Source organism: Ovis aries, chromosome 22, assembly GCF_016772045.2.
Source record: "Ovis aries strain OAR_USU_Benz2616 breed Rambouillet chromosome 22, ARS-UI_Ramb_v3.0, whole genome shotgun sequence".
NCBI classification, from domain to species: Eukaryota; Metazoa; Chordata; class Mammalia; order Artiodactyla; family Bovidae; genus Ovis; species Ovis aries.
Window position 1 is genome coordinate 39559305 of NC_056075.1, and position 20510 is coordinate 39579814.

At 42.2% G+C, this 20510-nt stretch overlaps 1 long non-coding RNA gene across 1 annotated transcript; it reads left to right on the top strand.

Moving 5' to 3' along the window:
• The first annotated feature begins 2582 nt into the window (after positions 1-2582).
• On the top strand, positions 2583-18095 carry LOC121817615 (uncharacterized). The gene is made up of 2 exons (XR_006057626.2): positions 2583-2767; positions 17825-18095. It is a non-coding gene; the product is annotated as an uncharacterized LOC121817615 (long non-coding RNA).
• The last annotated feature ends 2415 nt before the right edge of the window (positions 18096-20510 follow it).

Sequence of the window (20510 nt, forward strand, 5' to 3'; positions counted from 1 at the left end):
CACTCAGAAGATTACCACTACTGTTGCTCTTTTTATCATGAGCACTCAGATTCATGGAAGACCCACGTCTTTGTGCCACTTGTAGTCCTCCCTGGGCTGTACTTGGCCAGGTTTCTTGTCTCTGAGCGATGCCGGGAGGGCTGAGCGTCCTCCAGGGACGCCAGGTGTCTGCAGCTGTGCAGGCCTAGAGGTGCAGGTGACTGGGGAGGACACAGGAATTGTGGAGCCAGTTGGGGTGGGGCTAGGGGTGGGGGTGGTAATGCTCACGAGTCTGTCTTCATGCAGGTCAGTGGGACTCTTGGAAAGCACCTTAGAATAACTTCTATGTGCCCTGATTCTCTAAGCTCTTTTTGGTATAAGGATCGAAAAAACACGTTTTCCTTCCTAAATTCTGCCTTCTTTTTTTCTCCCTGATATTTTATTTTCCTGCTTTAAAACACCAACTTTGCTGCAGATTTTCTCAAACCTATTGGCCCCATGGACAGAGGAGCCTGACGGGGTACATCCCATGGGGTCGCAGAGTCAGATGCGACAAGTGACTTGGCATGCATGCAGCATTGACCCCACAGAGCTCTGAGAGTGACTTCATGTTGTTAACCCTAGTGGGCGCTCGTGAGACAGTGCAGCCTGTTCATTTAATGCTTCCTTCTTGCAAGTCTCAAAGCACGTGAAACGCGTTTAGACAGTATTCACACTTGGTGACAGTAAGCAGTCACGGTATATGTTTAATACAGGAAACTTCAGAGTGACCTGCAGAACAGGCCAGGGATTAGCAAGGATGCATCCTGGAGACAGCGGGCAGTGCTGCATATTTGCTAGGGGCTGAGCTGCAGTTCAGGTTCATGGACAGGTGGAATTGGTGAACCTGGGGTGACCCTCTGTGTTTTTCTTTCACTTAACCTATTAAAGAGTGACTTTTGAAAAGTTTCATCGTAGAGATTTTCATATACTCCAGAGTGTGGAGAGTGGTGTAATGAATTGCCATGGATGGACCCCTGCCCTCGCCTCTGGTGGTCCAGGGTCTGCCTCTCTGTAACCTAAAAGACAAGTGAGCAGTGGCAGCCAGGGGCAAGCAGGGAAAGAAAGTGCATTCAAGATGGGGAAAGACCTGAGCGGGGAAACGGTATCACACAACGGGGCGACCGGAAGAGAGTAAGTTGTGTATGAAACACAATAAGAGCTGTTTGAATGTGTTGAGTATGGTTTTCATTAAAATTGTTTTAAAGACAACATTTCTAGTGGTGCTTTTTCTTTTTGTAAGCCACTTGCTGGCATTCACTCTTGCTGAAAGAAGCGTGGTTTGGAATATTGGAAAGTGCTCACTACCAACCAAGAGGCATTCCTTTTTTCCTGTGCCTCTCAGAACCTGTGCCCAGCTGTATCTCCGAGACCCGGAGACCCCCTTGCTTCTCTTTCCAAGGAATGTTTATTAGTCGGTAGGTAAAAAACTGTTTTGGAGAGCACTTCTCACTCTTGGAGAAGCTTCACGTGAAGGAGGCTGTAATAGTTCTGAATGTTACTCCTTAGAACTGGGGAGAGGAATTTGTGTTTTGGGGTGTGGACTGTGTTTCAGGCACTGTGCAAACTCTTTCGTGTCTTTACAGAAACCCCATGGGAGTAGGTTTATTCTTTCATTTTACAGATGAGAGAACTGAGGCTCACAGAAGCTAGCCATCTCGCCAGGGCCACACAGTTATTGGCAGGGAAGAATAAAGTGTACTTAAGACTCAAGCAGGAGATCTCTGCTATAGGGAGATGCTTGCAGATTGCCTCTTTTTGAAACACCTAGACAGTCACAACACTACCTCTCTCTGCTTGTTTTTTTTCCTCCCACAAGCAAAAGCATTTTCAAAGGATCCTTTGAAAGGAAAGGGGAAGTTTTAGGAGATGTGGATCATAATCTGCTTTGTTGTTTGCACCTGGAGTGCTTTTTCTTTTTAACACGGGGTGAAAGCCTCTTGTTAGTAGAGATTCCCAAATATTGGTCTGAACAGGACCTAAATGTTTAACTACCTTTTGAACTGAAAAGAGAAATAAAAAGATGGTCTTTTGTCCTTAAAAAAAGAGTGTAGAGGTGTCCTAGCTTGTGTGCCCACCTGAATGTCTCCGTGACCCGTCCCAGGTTTTAGATGTTCCCTTGGCGTTGGTTCTCCATTCTCACTGGCATCACCCTGGCTTTCCTTTAGCCCAGGCCACTGAGACACCGTGCAACCCTCCAGCATCCTCTGCCCTCCCCCTCTCCCTGTTGGGGGCTTTCTCTGGTTCAGAATTTCCTGTCCTCCTCGCTCTGCTGCCCTAGCCTCTCTGCCGCCTTTCCTGCTGCTCCCACAGCATGAACCAAGCTGGCTATTCATTCTCCCAGTTTGCTCTTCCTTTATCATCCCCTCCCGGCCTCTGCAGGAGACCAGAGCCTTGGGCTCCCACCTTCTCCGCAAAGCCTCTTCCCTCCAGAATTCCTAAATAGGGCTGCTTCCCCAGTGCTGCTTGGTGATGTTGAATCGACATTTTACCCTGGTTTGGTCGCAGGTGTCTGAACTCAAAGAGCATCGTTCAACAGGGCAGGATGACTAGTACGGGATTTCAGCCTCCACATGAGAGGGAGGCAAAGCCCGAGGGCACAGAGAGGCCGTTAGAGCACCTTTCTTCTCTTCCCTGAGGGCGGCGGCCTCCGCCTCGCTGTCTCCCACCTGCACCCCTTCCCAAACACAGTGGGAACGTGAGTTTCTCATCTCACAGCTACATCATGACCCTCGTGGGCCTCCATCAGGTAAGAGGAAGGCTTCATGTGTAGATTTCAGCAAGTGGCTGGCGAGGGAAGGAGGTGCATGGTTCTAAACATACAGTTACCTGGTAAGGTGTCCTTTATAGGCTGAAAGTTCATATTAAGGAACTGGATTTAATGTTTTCTGTTCTCCCTATTTTGGAGAAGGCGATGGCACCCCACTCCAGTACTCTTGCCTGGAAAATCCCATGGATGGAGGAGCCTGGTAGGCTACAGTCCATGGGGGCGTGAAGAGTTGGACACGACTGAGCGACTTCCCTTTCACTTTTCACTTTCATGCATTGGAGAAGGAAATGGCAACCCACTCCAGTGTTCTTGCCTGGAGAATCGAAGGGATGGGGGAGCCTGGTGGGCTGCCGTCTATGGAGTCACACAGTCGGACACGACTGAAGTGGCTTAGCAGCACAGCAGCAGTTCCCCCTATTTAATAAAAAAAAAAAGCATCTTATTACAAAACTTTTCCTGTGAAAAGGTACATTATAAAATCCCCTCCCCACTCAACGTATCAGTTCAGTTCAGTCCAGTCGCACAGTTGTGTCCGACTCTGGGAGTTGTGCCCATGGACTGCAGCACGCCAGGCCTCCCTGTCCATCACCAGCTCCTGGAATTTACCCAAACTTATGTCCGTTGAGTCAGTGATGCCATCCAACTGTCTCATCCTCTGTCGTCCTCGTCTCCTCCCACCTTCGATCTCTCCCAGCATCAGTCTTTTCCAGTGAGTCAGTTCTTTGCATCAGGTGGCCAAAGCATTGGAGTTTCAGTTTCAGCATCAGTCCTTCCAATGCATATTCAGGACTGATCTCCTTTAGGATGGACTGGTTGGATCTCCTTGCAGTCCAAGGGACTCTCAAGAGTCTTCTCCAACACCACAGTTCAAAGGCATCAATTCTTCAGTGCTTAGCTTTCTTTATAGTCCAGCTCTCACATCCATACATGATTACTGGAAAAACCATAACTTTGACTAGATGGACCTTTGTTGGCAAAGTAATGTCTCTGCTTTTTAATATGCCATCTAGGTTGGTCATAACTTTTCTTCCAAGGAGCAAGCGTCTTTTAATTTCATGGCTGCAATTACCATCTGCAGTGATTTTGGAGCCCCCCAAAATAAAGTCTGTCTCTGTTTCCATTGTTTCCTCATCTATTTGCCACGAAGTGATGGGACCGGATGCCATGATCTTAGTTTTCTGAATGTTGTTTTAAGCCAACTTTTTCACTCTCCTCTTTCACTTCATCAAGAGGCTTTTTAGTTCTTCTTCACTTCCTGCCATAAGGGTGGTGTCATCTGCATATCTGAGGTTATTGATATTTCTCCCAGCAATCTTGATTCTAGCTTGTGCTTCATCCAGCCTGGCATTTCACATGCTGCCCTCTGCATAGAAGTTAAATAAGCTGGGTGAAAATATACAGTCTTGACGTACTCCTTTCCCGAATTGGAACCAGTCTGTTGTTCCATGTCCAATTCTAACTGTTGCTTCTTGACCTGCATACAGATCTCTCAAGAGGCAGCTCAGGCAGTCTGGTATTCCCATCTCTTTAAACTGTGATTTTTCCCAAAGTATTCCCCAAAGTATCATCTCAGGTCAAAATGCTTAGTTTCTTTAAATAATATCTGTGATACCTTTTATTAGATAGACTTCTGGATACCATCCAGAAATTCTTAACTTGTCTGTTTTGAAGGTTTCTATCATTTTCATTAGAAATTCTTTAGGTAGGTCATGGGTGTGAGAGGGAGGGAGTTTATTTTATTCAGCATTCGGTAGGGCAACTCTTCAGTCTTATCATTCAAAAACATACACTTGTAATAGAAAGTTGTTTATTTTTTGAGGCTGTGTTTTATTTCTTTTAGCTCAAGTACCTTTCACTGAACTACCGTTAAAATTCATTTTCTGATGCCACTTTTCATTTTTCAACAAATTTTAGGATCAAGCCCTCAATGCCTCCACTTTTTTTTTCTCTTTTCCCAGTCAGTTTTGTCAACACCTGAGTCTACTCAGGCTGTGGTCTTCGGATGTCTGTGTGTGATTATCTCTCTCTATCATTACTTCTTATTGCCTGGGGCCTGTGGAGTTTTATTCTCTAGAAAATGACAATATTTTGCCAACTGAAAATTAGAGTTTACCTCGATCGTACATGATGAGTTTTGAATGGGCGAATCTGAGTCTCAGTCCCCTCCAGATGAAATCTGTAAAGATGAAGGTTTCTGAATCCTTGGGCATCGATAGTTGAACATGTGCTGCTTATCTGCAGAGAATTAAACCCAGTCTGCTGGCTGGATTGTAGAGTCACGTCTGTCATCACTTTCTTTGGAGCTGAAAGAGGAGCATGAAGTCTCCTCGTGGCATATCTTAAAGTTCTGGGAAGAACTTTCTTGAATTGCAAGAGTGAATGTGTGCAGTTAGCTGGAACTAAATTCCCATTTGCCAGGCCCCAAAGGGAAATGAATATTTAAAGAAGTTTTTATTTTATAGCTGTTGTTTAGCTTTGCAAAGTGCAGATCCCCACCAACTTTGAAGTGTTCAGTTTTATTTTTTTGCTTTTGAATTTTATTTCATTTAAAGAGTGTCACATCTAAAGAAAAGATACCGTTTTTCATAAGACATATTTAGTATGGCGAAGTAGAGAAGATCAGTTTTTCTTAAAACTGCTTTAAGTCAAGAAAACATTTCACAAAAATAAGAGTATATATGCTTTAATTTCTATAAACAATGTGTGTGTTAACAATATTTGGCTAAAATGTTCATTTCACATTAATCAATTTCACAGTTTTAACTTTTGTCTGGAATTAACTGTCCCATCCTTTTTACCTGTGGAAGAAATTACAGATTGTTCTTTGATGAATTTTTAGCAAGTTAAAATATCTGAAAAGGTCATGAACAGGTAAGTCACTAAAACAGACTCATACACTTGAAATAAAATATTCATCCTCATTACTTACCTTAAAAATACAAATTAAAATGTAAAAGAAGGGACTTGTTTTTTTAACTGCTCATAATTCCAAATTTAAAAAAAAGATTGTCATGAAAGCTCACCCATTGCTGGCAGAAATATCAACTGATACTTCTTTTCCAGAAGACAATTTGGTGTAATATGTATCAAGAGCCTTAAAATGCTCTGTACCTTTTAACCCAGTAATTTCACTCTGAGAAACAGAGTCTTTAAAAAAATGGACAAAGATTTATGTATCCTGGATTGTTCATCCTGGGAGAGTTACAGAGTAAAAGTCTGGAAGCAAATGTTCAGGGTAGTTTAAACAAAATTGCATGGTCAGTGTGGGAAGAAGTTGGAGGAGACGTGGGAAGAAAACTTGGAATTCACAAATTTGTAGTTTTGACCACGAAGAGTCTTATTGGAGAATAAGAGCCCATGGACAGTTCGACATAAGTCTGTATTTTTGTAACTACAAGAACAGCCCAGTTGTATCACTGCCAGGAAGGCTGGCAGCACTATCTGTACAAGGTCAGCTTGTCAGACAGGGTCGCTATCCTAGCACAGATGACGCTAGCTAGAAATAGCCCAGTCTGGGAGATCAGTGGATGTGCAGAGCTTGAACTGTGGCTGAAGCTGGGGGCACAGGACTCCTAACAAGGCCTTGGCAATCTGAAGATCAGAAAGGGGAGGGGGCCTGGTCAGGGTCACAGATAGTGACAAGACCAGCGTTGCAATCTCCTGAGCCCGAGTTCAGTTGTGTCCTTTTTATGTAACTCTGGCATTTGTGGCCTCAGAATGGCACCGGCCCATTTTATAGATAAGGAAACTGAGATCAGCAATATGGAGTGACCTCCAAGATCACATTATAAGTAACTGGTGGCATTGTGGTCAGAGTAGAGAAAAAAATTTTTAAAAAAATGAGATGAAAATTCAAGCGTTTAGTTTTCCTCCAATGTTTGGACAAAGTCTTAGAGGTTGCTGACCAATATTCTTTCTTTAGTGGATTTGGAAGAGAGAGGAGTGTGTTATCATCTGAAAAAAAATTCTCCTATTCTTCACATGTGGCTGTATCTCCCGCAGTATCCTTCCCTTGTTTTTTTCTGCCTCATGTAACTGTTGATAATGTACCACTGGGGACCTGGGACAGCTGTTTCTTCACTAGTGACTTGTGAAAACATTTTGTTTTTTTCTCCCTCTGGGTAGATACTACCTACCTGTCCAACACTCCTGCTTTGGTGCTTTGTCAGGATCCCACATTTGTCCCACATGAGGGAACATGTGTGGTGGTGATGATGGATATTTTTTTTTTTCCTGATGCAAAACACAGTCTTAAAACTTTATAAACTTGAGTCAGATGCATTAAAAAAACTTTACAAGCAGCTTTAATAGTTACCATTACTCCTTTTGCTGAACCTCACTTTCCTCTTGGCAGAAGACTTTCGTGAACTTTTTGCATTTGATATTTGCACTAATTAAGGGAGGGAGACATGCTGGGGATGAGTATCTCCATCTTTAATTAGATGAGAGAACTGAAATTCCCAGAGGCGCTGTGACTTGTCTGAATGACTCGGAGGAGTGAGCCGTGAACCTGGGACTTGAACACAAGTCTTCTCCCTCAAAGTCCAGTCCTTTGTCCGTGGCATCATTTTGTTTCTGTGTGGAAATACATTATTTATCAGTACAGCAATTCTCATGGGCCTTGAAATTTATAAACATGAAATAGCTCTTGGCATTGTGTTGGACTGAAAATTTGGAAAACGCAGAGAAGCATAAATGAGAAAATAACAATCACACATATTCTGCTCTCATCATTTTGCATTTTTCCTGAGTAAAATGGGGTCACATTATAATATTTGGAACTTCCCTTTTTCATTTACTGCTTCTTGAATTTTTTCTGTTACGGGAACAATCTTCTATAAAGTCAAATCGATTTGTATTTTCACTTATTTTTTGTTGTTTTCAGTTTTCCATATACATATGCATGTGTGTGTGTGTATAGATAGATACACCATACATACATCATAGAGGGTGATCGGATAGATCAACTTCTTTTTTTTACTGTTTAAAAAAAATGAATCATTTAATTTTGGCTATGCCGGGTCTTTGTTACTGCGAGGGCTTTTGTCTAGCTGCGGTGCTTGAGCTCCTTATTGCCGTGGCTTCTCCTGTGGCAGAGCACAGGCTCTAGGACTCGTGGGCTTCAGCAGTTGTGCCTCCCAGCTCTAGAGCACAGACTCAGTAGTTGTGGCTCACAGGCTTAGTTGCCCCGAGGCATGTGGGATCTTTCTGGATCAGGGATCGAACACTGTGTCTCCTGCAATGGCAGGCAGATTCTTTTAGCACTGAGCTACCAGGGAAGCCCCTGGTGATGAACCTTTTGATGAACCTCCTTTCAGAGAAAGCTTCGTGAACATGTGAATTAGATTTTAAATTCAATCCCTGAACAGGTGTAAGATTTCTCAGAGGTCAAATGATATAGGAAGTTGCTAAAGAAATATGACTTTGTTCCCTTGATTTTATTCGAGTCTTTGTACAGCCTCTTTTCAACCTTAAAATCACCTTCAAGATTATGTTTCCTTGAATGGTAGTTTTGGTATCTCCCAACCTGTATGTTTCAAGTAGATTTAACTCAGTCACTTAGCTACCTAGTAAAGTGGTGGTTCTATTTTTTTCAGGCCAAAAATAATTCTGCTAAAAAGCTAAATTTAAAAAAAAAAAGAAACAGTGATGGGAAATATGAATTCTAGAAGGCATTCCTCTGTTAGAACACATTGACCTTTTTTTTTTTCTTTAAGCCAAAGGGGGTAAATTGTTTCTAAACTGCAAACTGGTTTTACCAGTGGATGCCACTTAAGTATATGATCTTGTAAGCCTAATGATCCAGTTTCTGATCCTTCAGAATCTTCTGGAAAGGCTTCCTAGTTCAGGAAGTTTTGAGTTGTCTTGTTTGTGCTGTGTATATGATCTGTATTGCAGTCATTTGTTTTCATTTGGGACATACATCTTACTTTAGAACTTGATCTGACTTATGTAGCTAATGTTAGCAGTCTTTTAAATCTCTTTTGTAGTATTTGTTCATTTCACTTATTTACTCATTTTAAAATGAAATTTGGCTATTTGAGGTTTTTTGTAGTTGTTGAATTTGAAAAATAAGATAAATGTATGTGTATCACTGAATCACTCTGGTGTACGCCTGAAACCCACCACATGGTTAATCAACTACGTGCTGTGCTGTGCTTAGTCAGTTAGTCTAGTCCACCTCTTTGCGACCCCATAGACTGTAGCCTGCCAGGCTTCTTTGTCCCTGGGATTCTCCAGATAAGAATACTGGAGTGGGTTGCCATGCCCTCCTCCTAACCCAGGTCTCCCAAGCTGCAGGTGGATTCTTTACCATCTGAGCCACCAAGGAAGCCCAAGAATACTGCAGTGGGTAGCCCATTCCTTCTCCAGGGGATCTTCCTGACCCAGGAATCGAACCAGGGTCTCCTGCATTGCAGGTGGATTCTTTACCAGCTGAGCTACCAGGGAAGACCCTAATCAACTATACTCCAATATAAAATAAAGAGTTAAAAAATGAAATTTGACTTTGAACATGAAACTTTAATTTCAGAACATGTAATTGTTGGCTTTAGTGTATTGTTTCCTCACAAATGTGTTCAGACTCTCTATTTACATTCTAAAAGCCTTAAATCCAAATTATGTATATGAGAAGGAGAGAAGGGGAGCAGAGTAACCCACCTAATGTTGTCTCTCACCAAGCAATAGTATCTTCCAGAATATTCTTGTTCCTTTTTAGCTTTTTTCCCCCACCCAATTTTTATCATCCAACTCATAATGTTTTTCAGTTGTGATGCCACGAGGGAGACTTCCACTTTCAGTGATGGTGGACTAGCTGATTGTACACCAACCCTCCCACTAAAAACAACTAGAAAATATACGGAAAAAGTGTTTGAAGGTAGCAGAGACCTACCAAAGAAGTGAGGTACAATGGATTCTGAAAAATACCCCCACCATTTCAACTGGGACTTCTAACAATCTATTCCTTCAGACAAGGATGAAATAGAAGTAGAGCAGCCCTCACAAGGACTATGGCCCAGATTCACATTGGCTTAATCCTCGATTGTAAAGTGGTTTACTCCTCTCCAAACTGCCTGCAAGAGGCAAAACACATTTTTTGGGGAAGGAAGATAACATCATCTCCAGCTTCAAATAGGCCATGGCACCCCACTCCAGTACTCTAGCCTGGAGAATCCCATGGATGGAGGAGCCTGGTAGGCTACAGTCCATGGGGTCGCAAAGAGTTGGACATGACTGAGCGACTTCACTTTCACTTGTCACTTTCATGCACTGGAGAAGGAAATGACAACCCACTCCAGTGTTCTTGCCTGGAGAATCCCAGGGACAGGGGAGCCTGGTGGGCTGCCATCTATGGGGTCACACAGAGTTGGACACGACTGACGCAACTTAGCAGCAGCAGCAGCAGCAGCAACAGAGCTTCAAATTTACTGTATAGTTTTTCATACATGATAACTAATCTATATGACTAAAAGCCAAAAAAAAAAAAAAAAAAAACCAAACAAAACAAAACACAACAACAAACCAAGACAGACCTATAATACATCCGGACACTGGAGTTTCTTAGACACAGATTTAAAATAACAGCCATTAATATTGTCAAGAAATAGGATGACAATTTGGAGACTTCTTTCAGAGAACTGGGCTTCCCTGGGGGCTCAGATAGTAAAGAATCTGGGATTCAGGTTCAATCCCAGGGTTGGGCAGATTCCCTGGAGAAGAGAATGGCTGCCCACTCCAGTATTCTTGCCTGGAGAATTCCATTGACAGAGGAGCCTGGTGGGCTACAGTCCATGGGGTCGCAAAGAGTTGGACATGACTGAGTGACTAACAGTTTTAGAGAACTAGATATGTATATAGTTCTAAATATATATATAAACTATATATATATAGTTCTAAATAAATAAATAAATATATATATACACACACACATATATAACTGAATGGAAATTCTAGAACTGAGCGCTGTAGTAATGGAAGATAAGAATTCAGTAGTGAATTTCATACCAGGTAGGACATAATTGAAGAGACGAATAGTGGATTGGTAAGAAGGTTATAAAGAAATAGACTGAAACTCACAGAGGAAAAAGATAGAAAGCACAGGAAAGAGTGTAAGAGATATATGGAATATGATGGAAAATCTAAATATGTATAATTGGGGTCCACAAAGCAAGGAGGACAGAGAGAGAGCATTATTTGAAGAGATAATGAGGATTTTCCAAAACTGGTGAATGGTTTCAAGAAACACTGTAAACCCTTGTCTGGACACAAAGAAAACCACACACTAAGGCACATGGTGGTAAAATGCTGAAAAGTGAAAGTGAAGTTGCTCAGTCCTGTCCAACTCTTTGCGACCCCATGGACTGTAGCCTACCAGGCTCCTCCATCCATGGGATTTTCCAGGCAAGAATACTGGAGTGGGTTACCATTTCCTTCTCCAGGAGATCTTCCCGACTCAGGGATTGAACCCAGGTCTCCCACATTGTAGGCAGATGCTTTACCGTCTGAGCCACCAGGGAAGTCCAGTAAATGCTAGGTGGCTTAAAATCACTTCTTCAGTCGCTATTTGGCAGGATGTCTTCACCTCAGTGGCAGCACCGTGGCTGTGAATTTCCACAACTGCTTCCAGAGCTTTGCCTTTAAATTCTTACCAGACACGTCTCTCTTTGGGGGCACAGTTCCTAAGGACCAGCTTTCTGTCTTCGCACGAGCTCTGCACACCCAGCGGTGGAGTTCCCCTCTCGCAGAGCTTTTGTGCTTTTGTCTGTGGCCCCTGGGGAGCATGCTCAGTCCCTGGTGTGCGCTGGCTGGTCTCCCGCTGAGGGGTTGGAAACACATTGCTAGTTTTTTTTCCTTCGGCTGTACCTCTCAGCTTGTGGGATCTTAGTTCCCTGACCAGGGATTGAAACCGGTCAGCAGTGAAAGCGTGGAGTCCTAACCCCTGGACCACCAGGGAATTCCCAGGCTTCCTATCTTGTTTCCACCACTTACTCCTTATGTGATCTCAGTTCTTGAAGCTTTTCAGTCCCAAAATGTACAATAAAGTGATAATGGTTATTTTTACTTTTTAGGGGCATTATGAGAATTAGATGAGTTCATGGATGTGAAATTTTTGACATACAGGAATTAATGGAATTAGTGAATGAGTTTATTTTTAAATCTCCTCAACCCATGCCTTCAGTCTGATTGGCAGCCACATATTCCTTCCTTAATAATAGCTGAGGCTTCTTCAGATTTTTGTGCCTGGCTCATCCCAGTGGGAACTAACATGAAAGGAGAGGAGGTGGTATACATTTTATATCACAGGAGAGAGCTTAAAAATTAATCTCCTTAAGTATGTACAAGAGTTGGTGAACTTCACCTTTCAAAAGAAGTGAACATTCGAAAGGAGTTAGAAAAGTTTCTGAAGAACCAGAGAAATCAGATCCTGATAAGATCAAATAAACCACCTAGAGTGTTAAACATTGCCACTCTTACTACCCTGACCCAATTTAAATTTGGTTCCTGTTTCTGCCTTAAAAAAAAAAAAAAAGATGCATAAAATATACCATTTTCTTTATCATAAAATTCTTTAATAACAATTCCATTAGTTTGGATCCTGTACCCTGATTCAGTTGCCTTCTAACTGCTGTTAACTCCTTGACTGATGCATTTTAATATATGCATATGAGTCAAGAAACACCTGGAGTAACAGGCAAATTTGGCCTTGGAGTACAGAATGAAGCAGGGCAAAGACTAATAGAGTTCTGCCAAGAGAATGCACTGGTCATAGTAAACATCCTCTTTCAACAACACAAGAGAAGACTCTACATGTGAACATCACCAGATGGTCGACACTGAAATCAGATTAATTATATTCTTTGCAGCCAAAGATGGAGGGCTCTATACAGTCAGCAAAAACAACACCGGGAGCTGACTGTGGCTCAGATCATGAACTCCTTATTGCCAAATTCAGACTGAAATTGAAGAAAGTGGAGGAAACCACTAGACCAGATATGACTTAAATCAAATCCCTTATGACTATACAGTGGAAGTGAGAAATAGATTTAAGGGACTATGTCTGATAGTTCATCAGAGTACCTGATGAACTATGGATAGAGGTTTGTGATGTTGTACAGGAGGCAGGAATCAAGACCATCCCCAAGAAAAAGAAATGCAAAAAAGCAAAATGGCTGTCTGAGGAAGCGTTACAAATCGCTGTGAAAAGAAGAGAAGTGAAAATCAAAGGAGAAAAGGCAAGATATACCCATTTGAATGCAGAGCTCCAAAGAATAGCAAGGAGCGATAAGAACGCCTTCCTCAGTGATCAATGCAAAGAAATAGAGGAAAACAATAGAATGGGAAAGACTAGAGATCTCTTCAAGAAAATTAGAGCTACCAAGTGAACATTTCATGCAAAGATGGGCTCAATAAAGGACAGAAATGGTATGGACCTAACAGAAGCAGAAGATAGTAAGAAGAGGTGGCAAGAATACACAGAACTGTACAAAAGATCTTCACAACCCAGATGACCACGATGGTGTGATCAGTCACTTAGAGCCAGAATCCTGGAATGTGAAGTCAAGTGGGCCTTAGGAAGCATCACTATGAACAAAGCTAGTGGAGGTGATGGAATTCCAGTTGAGCTATTTCAAATCCTGAAAGATGATGCTGTGAAAGTGCTGCACTCTATGCCAGCAAATTTGGAAATCTCAGCAGTGGCCACAGGACTGGAAAAGGTCAGTTTTCATTCCAATCCAAAGAAAGGCAATGCCAAAGAATGCTCAAACTACTGCACAATTGCACTCATCTAACACATTAGTAAAGTAATGCTCAAAATTCTCCAAGCCAGGCTTCAGCAATACGTGAACTGTGAACTTCCAGATATTCAAGCTGGTTTTAGAAAAGGCAGAGGAACCAGAGATCAAATTGCTAACATCTGCTGGATCATCAAAAAAGCAAGAGAGTTCCAGAAAAACATCTATTTCTGCTTTATTGACTATGCCAAAGCCTTTGACTGTGTGGATCACAATAAAGTGTGGAAAGTTCTGAAAGAGATGGGAATACAGACCACCTGACCTGCCTCTTGAGAAATCTGTATGCAGGTCAGGAAGTAACAGTTAGAACTGGACATGGAACAACAGACTGGTTCCAAATAGGAAAAGGAGTATGTCAAGGCTGTATATTGTCACCCTGCTTATTTAACTTATATGCAGAGTACATCATGAGAAACGCTGGGCTGGAAGAAGCACAAGCTGGAATCAAGATTGCTGGGAGAAATATCAATAAGCTCAGATATGCAGATGACACCACCCTTATGGCAGGAAGTGAAGAAGAACTAAAGAGCCTCTTGATGAAAGTGAAAGAGGAGAGTGAAAAAGTTGGCTTAAAGCTCAACATTCAGAAAATGAAGATCGTGGTATCTGGTCCCATCACTTCATGGGAAATAGATGGGGAAACAGTGGAAACAGTAGCTGACTTTATTTTTCTGGACTCCAAAATCACTGCAGGTGGTGATTGCAGCCATGAAATTAAAAGACGCTTACTCCTTGGAAGGAAAGTTATGACCAACTTAGACAGCATATCAAAAAAGCAGAGACATTGCCAACAAAGGTCCGTCTAGTCAAGGCTATAGTTTTCCAGTGGTCATGTATGGATGTGAGAGTTGTACTATAGAAAAAGCTGAGGGCCGAAGAATTGATGCTTTTGAACTGCGGTGTTGGAGAAGACTCTTGCGAGTCCCTTGGACTGCAAGGAGATCCAACCAGTCCATCCTAAAGGAGATCAGTCCTGGGTATTCATTGAAAGGAATGATGTTGAAGCTGAAACTCCAGTACTTTGGCCACCTCATGCGAAGAGCTGACTCATTGGAAAAGACCCTGATGCTGGGAAAGATTGAGGGCAGGAGGAGAAGGGAACGACAGGATAAGAAGGTTGGATGGCATCACCAACTCGGTGACATGGGTTTGGGTGGACTTCGGGAGTTGGTGATGGACAGGGAGGCCTGGCATGCTGCAGTTCATGGGGTCGCAAAGAGTCGGACCCGACTGAGCGACTGAACTGAACTGATGAACTCATACACATTTTCTGTAATTATTATACTGCAAAATATTTTATTCTCATTGTGTTCCTTTTCTTTACATAAATACATAGTTATACAAAAAATTGTTGCATAAAATTGGAAGTTAAAATAAATCTCACTCAAAGAGTATTTCTAACCACTATCAGCATCAACTTGTCTGATATTTGGCTCTCCATTCACAGAATTAAGAGAAATCTCCATCCAGAGAGCACTTATTGTACTGGGCACCGGGAGAAGCCATCACTGTGCTGCATCTCATCTGGTCTTCACAGCTACCTGGAGAGGTCTTTACTTTAGGCCCAGGGCATCATTTATTTTTTTTCACTAGGCAGAAATTTCATGTTAATACAATATAAAATTACTATTATTTTTGGCTTCACTGCAAAAGATCATGCCCTGTGGGATCTTAGTTCACCAATCAGGGATTGAACACATATCCCCTACAGAGGAAACACGGAGTCATTACCACTGGATCACCAAGGAAGTCCCATGAATATAAAATTATACAGAAGTAATATGAGATATCTTAGCCTGTTGGACTGCTATACAAACTACCACGGACTGTGTGTATTATAAACAGCAGAAATTTATTTCTCACAGTTTTAGAAGCTGAGAAGTCCAAGATGAAGGTGTCAGTAGATTCAGTATCTTGTGAGAGCCCACTTTCCTGATTTGCAGATGGCTGTCTTCTCTCTGTGTCCTCACATGTCAGAAGGGGTGAAGGAGCTCCCTGAGGTCTTTTTCATAAGGGTACTAATCCCTTTTGTGAGGGTTCCACCCTTGTGACCTAATTACCTTCTAAAGGCTCCACCTCCTAACATCATCACATTCAGTTCAGTTCAGTTCAGTCTCTCAGTCGTGTCCGACTCTTTGCAACCCCATGTAGCACAGCATGCCAGGCCTCCCTGTCCATCACCAGCTCCCGGAGTCCACCCAAGCTCATGTCCATTGAGTCGGTGATGCCATCCAACCATTTCATCCTCTATCGTCCCCTTCTCCTCCTGCCCTCAATCTTTCCCAGCCTCAGAGTCTTTTCAAATGAATCAGCTGTTTGCATCAGGTGGCCAAAGTATTGGAATTTCAGCTTCAACATCAGTCCTTCCCATGAACACCCAGGACCAATCTCCTTTAGGATGGACTGGTTGGATCTCTTTGCAGTCCAAGGGACTCTCAAGAGTCTTCTCTAACACCACAATTCAAAAGAGTCAATTCTTTGGTGCTCAGCTTTCTTTACAGTCTAACTCTCACATCCATACATGATCACTGGAAAAACCATGGCCTTGAATAGATGGACCTTTGTTGGCAAAGTTGGAGGTTATGATTTTAACATATGGACTTGGGGGAAGCCTACATGTTCAGTCTGTTGCACCAGGTAAAAAGTGAAGCTTTCACTCTATCCCCTTGTCCTAGTTCCTCTCTTATTTATATTTCGTTACAATGTTTCCTCAGTATTTGGTAATTTTTGCTGCTGTGGATGTGATGATTTTTTAAAAACAATTTCAAGTTGGATATTGTTAGTACATGGGCAAGTATTGATTATTATTCATAATCTCATGTCAGTTGCCTAACTCTTCACTCTGAGGAGTACTAATAATTTTCAGTTGTTTTTCTTTCGTATTTACTGAACATCGGTTTTCTCATCTGCGAAATGAAGACTGTGTGGAAGAGCTTTCATAAGGACCGAATGAGATAAAGAAGCTGAGCTTAGTGCCCAGCTCAGTGGGGGCTTGATTAACATTAACTTGCAGTCTCACTTCCACCATCCTCATGATAAGATCTTTTCTTCATGACTCCTTTCACTGATTGTGGGAATAAGGATCATGGAGAAATGATTTGATCAGAAAAGGCTGTACTTACAGTTGCTGATACAGAAAGACCGACATCAATCAATAGGCTACTAATAGTTTGTTGTTTTTTACTCTTTACATGCTTAAAAAATTGTGGCAAAATTCACGTAACATAAAATGTACCATATTAACCATTTTAAGTGTAGTACTGTCTCATGAAATATTTTTACATTGTTGTGCAACCATCAGCTTCATCCATCTCCAGAACTCTTTTCATCATGCAAAACTGAAACTCCATACCCATCAGCAGTAACTTGCCTCTCCCTTCCAAATGCTGGCAGCCACTGTTCTGCTTTCTGTGTCTATGAATTTGATGACTCTAGGTACCTCATGTAAGCAGAAACATACATTATTTGTCCTTTTGTGTCTGGCTTATTTCATTGAACATAATGTCCAGGCTTCCCTGGTAGCTCAGATGGTAAAGAATCTGCCTGCAATGCAGGAGACCTAGTTTCAATCCCTGGGTGGGGAAGATACCCTGGAGAAAGGAATGGCTACCCACTCCAGTATTCTTGCCTGGAGAATTCCATGGACGGAGGAGCCTGGAAGGCTGCAGTCCCTGGGGTCACGAAGAATTGACCATCACTGAACAACTAACACTTTAATGTCTTCAAGGTTCATCCATATTGTAGCATTTGTCAGACTATCCTACCTTTTTAAAGTTGAAAAACATCCCAGTGTATTAATATGTACATACTATGTCTTGTTTATGCATCCATCTGTCAGTAAACACTGGGGTTGTCCACACCTTGGTTATTGTGAATACTTCTGCTTTGATTGTAGGTGAACAAATAGCACTTTGAGTCCTTGCTTTCAATTCTTTGATGTATATATTTCAGTGGGTTTTTGAAAGCTAGAGCACATTAAGGATAAAATTCATGTGTGCTGCCTTTGGTTTCTGTAGCCCTTGGAAGAACAGCCTGACCAGCAAACCCTGGGCATCTTAGGCTGCCGTGGCAGAAAGGAGAGGTCTTCAGCTGACTGTCATTGTGTGTCTAGCTTTCAAAGCCCCCACCAGCTTGCTATCTCAGCACTTGTGGCTGCAGAAAGCACTGGACAAATGCAGGATTTGCTGCTGCTGTTGCTACTCACAAATGTACATTTTTCTATTTTATTGTGTAATTCCCACAGCTAAAATGACCCTGTACGATGCAGAAGCTGCAATCAAGCATTCACGTGTGGCTTCCAGGAAAATAAAAATGCAGCAGGAAGCAGCAGCAGCAGGAGAAAGAGAGTACTGGGAAGACTCACAATATGAAATGCCGTGGCTGTTTTTTCCCCTCCCTCCCACCTTCATTTAAATGCTCTGTATTATTAAATGCAGCATTGTTTGTAATGGCAGAGACTATAAACAACATCGATGTCTATCAGTGGGAAATGCTTAGATAAATCACACTTCTCCACACCGTGTGAGATTGTAGTGCTGTAAAAAAGATGCTCGACCTTTTTGTAGAGAAAGATCTCCCAGATAGTTAAGTGAAATAACATAGGTGAAATGCTGGTTAGATTGTAGAGTATGCTGTCCTTTGCAGAAAAAGTGAGCATTAAGACTGTGTTGTGTATTTATATGTATAATACATTCTTACCCTTGTTTCTGTATATATATATATATATATATATATATATATACACACTCTTGCTTATATAATGAAACCCTGGAATGATGACAAACCATTATCAGTGGTTATATTTGGGGATGGGAAGATTTTCACAGTATCACTACTTAGATATATTTTTTATTCCAAAACCTTGTGAATAGATCATTTTTTGAAAATCAAGAGAGATAGAGTTTGTATTTTCCCACCAGCCTGACCATGCTGCTGCTGCTGCTAAGTTGCTTCAGTCATGTCCGACTCGGTGTGACCGCATAGACGGCAGCCCACCAGGCTCCCCATCCCTGGGATTCTCCAGGCAAAAACATGGGAGTGGGTTGCCATTTCCTTCTCCAGTGCATGAAACTGAAAAGTGAAAGTGAAGTCGCTCAGTCGTGTCTGACTCTAAGCGACCCCATGGACTGCAGCCTACCAGGCTCTTCTGTCCGTGGGATTTTCCAAGCAAGAGTACTGGAGTGGGGTGCCTTCGCCTTCTCCAGCCTGACCATGGGAGAGGCTAAATATCTAAATTGAGTTGATTTACAGGCAACAAACAGTTGCACAATATCTTGCAAGAAAAAAACATATCTCTGTTACGGGCTATTGAGAATTTATTTTCTGGTCAAGGAAACCAACAACTTCTGAATCTGACCCTGAAGATACTGAGAGGAGTTAGGGAGGGGTTGGTGCTCAAGACCTCCCTCTACAGCTGACCCTAAACTCTTGGGAGAAAGGGGAGAGATGGGTTCAAGGTAGGAAGCTGAAGCCAAACCCATGGCGGACTGGGACTGGTTATACTTGGGCTTTCTCGCTGTCTTACATCACCCTGGTGAACCAGGGCAGTTAGCAAACCTTTGATTTATATGGCTGGATCTGAACTTGGGTTGTTTGAAACTCTGAAATCTCAATCAGCTCATAAGTTAGCAGGCAGATGAACATGCTGATTGACTGAGTGCCCACTGTCATGTGTCCAGAGCGCCTATCACTGCTCTCCCTGCAGGGTGACCAGGCAGGAGTTGCTTGAGTTTGGAAAGCCCCAGTTGGGACTTTCTGTGTCTGTATCTCCAACTCACCTGGAGAAGCACAATGTAGGGCTTATTCCCCCTACCAGAGAGCCATCACTAGCCAAGGAATAGTTAGTCTTAAGGGAATAAAGGTGAATGCAGAAGAACACTTAAGAGACTTTTGAGGAGAAGCCACCTAAATGTCCACTGACAGGAATGGATAAAGAAGCTGTGGTACATGTATGCAATGGATATTACTCAGCCATTAAAAAGAATGAAATAATGCCATTTGCAGTAAGTAACAAGGATGGAGCTAGAGATTGTCATACTGAGTGAAGAAAGTCAGAGAAAGAGAAGTATCCTATGCTATCCTTTATATGTGGAATCTAAAAAGAAATGATACAAATGAATTTAATTGATACTAATGAACTCATTTACAAAACAGGAACAGACTCACAGACTTAAAGAATGAACTTATGGTTTGGGGCGGGGAAGAATGGGTAAGGGATAGTTAGGGAGTTTGGGATAGACATGTACACATTGCTCTATCTAAAATGGATAACCAACAAGGACCTACTGTATCGAACATGGAACTCTGCTCAGTGTCATGCGGCAGCCTAGAAGGGAGCAGAGTTTGAGGGAAAATGGATACATGTATATGTATGGCTGGGTTGCTTTGCTGTGCACCTGAAACAGCATTGTTAATTGGCTACACCCAACCTAAAACAAAAGGTTTAAATAATTTTAAAAACGAGACCTCTGAGAAGCAAGAGTCCTGTGAAAGAGGAATGACTGCCACAGTCAGAGATTCTGGGATGAGAGAATCCTGAGATCCAGTGACGTATTATCTGCCAATTTACACTTGAAACAAAAGGACACAGAAGCACTGAAAAGAAAGAGATGAAAAGAGAAACACAAGGCAACCAAAGCTCAAGAAGCAATTTTAGTATCAAACAAAATGATTTTATGGAAAAGCATCAAAGATAAAGTGTTCCATGCTGAAGAAAGGCACAATAAACCAAGAAGATCTAATGATTATAGACATATGCCCCTAATACCATACCCTTGAAATATATAAAGCAAAATACAGTAGAATTAAGATGTTCAGTTCAGTTCAATCGCTCAGTCGTGTCTGACTGTTTGCGACCCCATGAATTGCAGCACGCCAACCCTTCCTGTCTATCACCAACTCCCGGAGTTCACCCAAATTCACGTCTATTG